Consider the following 5,692-nt stretch of genomic DNA (forward strand, 5'->3'; position numbering starts at 1 on the left):
ATTTCTTGGGGCGCCTGGGTGGCTCAGTCGGTTAAGCAACCAACTTCGGCTCAGGTCATGATCTCACAGGTTTTGAGTTCGAGCCCGGCATCAGGCTCTGTGCTGACAGCTCAGAGCCTGGAGCCTGCTTCCAATTCTGTGACTCCCTCTCTCTCTCGCTGCTCCTCCCCTGCTCACATGCTGTCTCTCTCTCAAAAATAAATAAAGATTAAAAATGAAAAAAAAAAAAAAGAATTTCTTAAACCAGGGAGGATTCTTGCAAGCTTTTGTAAATAGATTAACTTCTAAGCCCAGTCAAGAGAGGAAAATAAAATTTCACATTGTTCCTTCCTTTCCAAATCCAGATTGATTCGTTATTGATACTTTCTCTCCCAGACTGGCTATTGCCTTCTTGTTGGCCTCATTTTACCAACTTGGCTTGACTTTCTGCCTGCCTGGGACATACAGTTTGTCAGTCCTTTTGGCTATCTTTGGGAGTGACTTCAGATCTTGTGAAGAGAATGCATTTTATACCCTCTTGGAAGATGTCTCTTGGGCCCATGGAATTATTTAATGCTGCCAGAAATAGGTACTGTCTGTCCCAGGTAAATCTGACAAGACATTTGAAAGGATTTAGTAACTTTGCTATCATAAATTTGACCAAATTGGAAGCTGGTATTCAGAGGCCAATAGAATTTTGTTGTTAGGCCTTCTCGTCTAAGCTAAATGTACTCAGAGGGAAAGAAAAACATTCTAACAGGTGAATGGTGGATGGGGGCACCAGGCCTTTGATATCATTTAGGTGGCAACTGAATTCTTCCATGAATTAAAAATGGGTATCTTTGTACAAATTTAGTCTTTGCGGGACCACAGGTGTGGCTCCGCAAACAATTCCGAGCCCACCAATCCTATTTACCAAACCCCAAGCCTCTCCTATTCATCCCAAAGGATTGTACGTATTGGGCCGAGGGAACCAAAATCTTGCATTGTTTCCCCATGTGCCTTGTGCTGTCAAGATTCTACCCAGGGTCTTCTCCAAAATTCCGGAGTTCTCCAGAACTCTTACCTGGACCATCTCTTTGATATGCAAACTTTGCAATGTTTAAAAGACAGCATTTTTTATCAGAAGGAGAAGGAAAGAAGGAAAGTTATTTGAGTCGATTCAATTCCTTTTATAATTCGTGAGTGTTGTATTATCGTACCTAATTCATGGCAGACATTTTAAAATGGGAGGTATAACGTCTGTGTTTGCATCAGTCTGTACGTTCATGTGCGTCTCTGTGGAGGTGTAGATGTGTGGTATTTTTTACCTCCAGATGGTATTTTCAAAATTAATTTCTAAAAGAGATCTATTTAATTGGCTTAAAGAACACGAAACACTTAAATAAATTAAATTCTCAGAAATATAATAGAAACTTAATCTGAATGAATTTTAGGTTCATGTGATTTAGGGAAAAAATTCAGTATTAAAGCCGCTTTAGTCTTGTTGGTTTAGTTAAGACAGTCATGCTTTTAGAGTTTTCAGCACTAAATATAATACTTTTATTCTACTCAGGCTTACTAAAGGTTAAATGAATTCGTGTTGTCTCTTAGAACTTTGTCAGCAAAAATGATAATTTAAGATGATGGTTGACTGTTTAATATCTCATGTAATTTTCATGACGAATCTAAACATAATTATTAAAAATCCTTTATTAATAGATATAAGATAATAGTTTATAAATGAACTTTTCAGCAATATTCAAGTCTACTTAAATAGTTTACCCCAATCTTTTTGGTAACTTAAAACCTTGGAGTTTTGCTAAGTTAAATTAGATGATAGATAGTCATTAAAGATCTAGATCGTTGCCAAATAACATAAAACTGAATCATTGATTATGAACACAGTTTTACGTACTTTTGGCTTCTCGTGACAGAGAAACTAAAACATATTTGGATGGGTTAGTGCTATACTGAAAAGGCCTATGCATATCCTATTACCCTATTTTAATAAATGTGCCAATCTAAAGAAAGCTGATGTCACAGGAAGTTCACCATTGCTTACTTCTGAGTTTTCTCTGGAAATTAAGGTTGGGTTCAAATGGTTAAGAATGCCAATAAACGACGTGTCCTCAGTCACCTTTCCCACTCGTTGGCCTTGCTGGTTGGGGTGGCCTGAGCTGGGTGTCCTGCACCATGATGCTTCAAAGCCTTGTTGAAAATGTTTGGGTCCCCACGAAACCCTACCACAGCCAAGTTTACTGGTAGATTTGGGTAAGAATGGGGTTGATGGGCTTCATCGTTTATGAAATCAGGAATACTGATAAAGGAAGTAAAGCTCTGAAAGCTTTGAGTTCTCCACCTGCTCGTGGTCATCATTAACCAGCTTTACATCCGATGGGACATAAGGCTGGCTGCGAATCTCAGCGAGCCCTGTTGGATGGGACCATGGAGCGTCGCTATACATCTGTAGATGTGTTGTTTCCTTTCTGGTGTGAATAAATGTACCTGTGAGGTGCAAAAAACATATATATTTTAATAAATGTAATTAAGACTACTGGAAATAATAAGGGAAACATGCAAGGAAAGCAGGATGTGTGTTTTCTATAGGAGGAGGTATGGAGAATAGTGAGGCATTTTTGTTGAGGCAAAAGAAAGTAATTTTGTTTGAAAGCAAGACTGTTTAGAGAGGAAGAACATAGGACAAAATCTGAATGTAAAGAACAAACAAACAAACAAACAAGCAAACAACTTGTAGAAGGCTTGTGGAAAGGAATCTTGAGAAAGAAATTTTATGCATGGTCAAGCTAAATGAATTGAAAGGCTAAAAGGCTAAAAGGAAACTTTGATATCAATAGTGTACTTATGCAAAACCAAACCTGAATTTTCTTTTATCTGCTGAAAGTTTTCTTGAATTCTTGATCTCCTTTTCATAAGAAATTATAAACAAAGGGTTTCCCTTACTTTTTTTTAAGAAAAAAAATTTTTTAATGTTTATTTATTTTTGAGAAAGAGAGACAGAGAAAGAGCGCAAGTGGGGGAGGGGCAGAGAGAGAGGGAAACACAGAATCCAAAGCAGGCTCCAGGCTCTGAGCTGTCAGCACAGAACCCGATGTGGGGCTCAAACTCACGAACCGTGAGATAATGACTTGAGCCGAAGTCATATGCTTAACCGACTGAGCCACCCAGGCGCCCCTCCCTTACTTTCAAGTGATCTTTTTGTCAAAATAGTTTCCTGTATTTATTGTCCGTATCAGGTCTTTTATTACTTAAATCTAGTAGAACACACAATATTAAAAGAGCTAAATTTCGCTCAGAACCCTGTGATCTTCTATATTTGCCTATGAAGTCTTTTGTTGTCACTATGGTTAAATGGATAACTGAGTATTATTTCATGGTGACCTAGATCTGATTAGACCAAGTGTTTTAAAACCTTTTGATATTTTTGGCAAACTTCCCCCCAAATCAAATTTGAAATACAGTCTTTTCTAGTCAACCTAATGTTTAGATTTTCCAGAGAGTCTCTGGAACATCTCAAAAGATTTGTTCTCTCTTCTTATAAAAAGGGAGATGTTAAACTAATTAGGCTGATTTGCTATGTTAAATTATATAGGAAGCATTGTAAAATAAGAAGTAATACTAAGGGGGAGCCTAGGTGGCTCAATCAGTTGAACATCTGACTCTTGATTTCAGCTTAGGTCATGATCCCAGGGTCGTGAGATCAAGCCCCATGCTGGGCTCTGCACTGAGTGTGGAGTCTGCTTGGGATTCTCTCTCTCCCCACCTGCCCCTCCCCACCCCCCACCTAAAAGGAAAAAAAGAAGTAATACTAAGCCTTCTTTATGTTTTATTTGCGTAGGTATGTAAGTGTTCCAGAAATTGTGTGAAATTCTTGGAAACCTGATGTGTCTTAGTATAATGTTATCAGTCATAATTCCAATTATTATCTTCAAGTGTGGCATGTGACAGAAATCACCAAATTTCCTTGTCAATTCCATTATAATGAACTCTCCTCAGGGGTTTGAAAATAAGCATCTTTCAGTCTTTTCATGGGTAGCTATTGTTTTACTCTGAAGCTTTTACAAAAATGTTCCCACAAAAGTACCTGAGCTCCAAGGAGATTCATGGAGAGGACTTTTGACAAATATAGGTTTGTGATACCTTGAAGAGCATAAGACCAAACTAGGTAAGAATTTCTATTGTACATACTAGATTCAAGTGGAACGAATAGTAATTATCTGGGTCTAAATGAACTAAGGAGGGTGATTATTACTCTTACGACTCTTTGAAATACTGCTTGTTCCTTGATGCTTTGGTTCGTTCAGATTTTAAAAAGCTTTTGTCTCGAGCTATCTGTGACTTAGAGCAATTTGATAAAGTATACCTTTGTAAACAAAGATGAACACGTTTATTCTTTTCTGCCTACCTGATCCTTTTAGAGTTTGGAAATTCTTGAGTGTTCTTTTCATGACATGATAGTTGTTTGCATACGTTTATTAAAAATCTCTTCTTGTAACAGGACACAACCGAAGGCACTGGCTATATTACCAAGACTTTGACTGAAATGGTATTTCAGATAAATCTGACGGCCAGTCCTTGACTTGGCTTCCTGGCCTCAGAGGCAATGACAGTTCAATCTGAGACGCCTTATGAAAAGTTCCAGCAAATCAGTCTTAAAAAGAACTTACAAGGTCAATCAATATTTCCGCTACGTGTGTGTGAGTAACCAGGCCAAGTTTAATGAAAACGAATTAGTTTTATCTTTAGTAAAAAAAAAAAAAATGGGGATACTTGTAGAGAGATGGGGCATGTAGAGAGAAAAAATATGTTTGCACCTTTGTCTACGTTAGATTCTAGCCCTGTTAATTGTCTTTGAGGTTTGGCTATATACCCGTAAACTAGGCTGGATCCTGAATTCACCTGGTTTCCTCAAATATCTGGCTACAACTCTTCAACCTATCACTTCCAATTTTGTCCCACTCATCTGATTTGGAATCACTAAAGAACGAAGACTGCTCCTAAATCTCCTTGGAAGGGACTATAAGAAGTCTTTCCCATTACTGGGATGGCAGCCAAACTTCAGGGACTTGAGCCTTGACTGCACATCGGACATCTGAAGGAGGTTTTTCCTGACATCCAGTCCTGTGCAAGTCCTGGAGGCTTCCAAATCAAATTGACGAGGAGGACAGTGATCTGACATCAAGGTAGACTGCTTTCTCCAAATTTGATGGATTAGGACTTTCTACTTTAACTAAACATAAAGCCCTTTATTCTTTTCTTTATGTCCTTTACTCTGGCATTGGCCTGGGAAGAGAGCACCGTTATCTGTATCTCCCAGGCCATTGCTAAGTATGTGTGTGGGGGAACCTTTCTGACTGTTGGATTTGTCAGCAGAAACTCTGATCTGTTCATGTTGCCAAAGATCCCTTGGCCTTACCTGTAACCAATTTCTCCCATGATCTGTTTCCCTGCACTCACAGGAAATGCAAAAGGACTAACTTCTCACTGCAAGGCTTTTCAGAAAGATCCCTTTGGGATGGGAATATCATCCAAATTCCTCTGATCCCTGGCTTGAAAACGTCAATTAGGAAACTCCAACTGAAGGGTCTATCAAGAAACTAGGCCTTAGCTGGAGTTCTTTGCACTCCAACTGGCTTCAGTTTTTGTCTGTGGTAGACAGTATTACCCATGGGCATGTGAATGTTTAGATAGCTGGTGAATTGAAGGCCAATAC

General features: G+C 38.7%; 1 pseudogene; it reads left to right on the plus strand.

The window, feature by feature from the left end:
• Positions 1-2,059: 2,059 nt before the first annotated feature.
• On the plus strand, positions 2,060-2,688 carry LOC122496050 (annotated as a pseudogene).
• The last annotated feature ends 3,004 nt before the right edge of the window (positions 2,689-5,692 follow it).

This window comes from Prionailurus bengalensis, chromosome F2 (genome assembly GCF_016509475.1).
Source record: "Prionailurus bengalensis isolate Pbe53 chromosome F2, Fcat_Pben_1.1_paternal_pri, whole genome shotgun sequence".
Taxonomy (NCBI): Eukaryota; Metazoa; Chordata; class Mammalia; order Carnivora; family Felidae; genus Prionailurus; species Prionailurus bengalensis.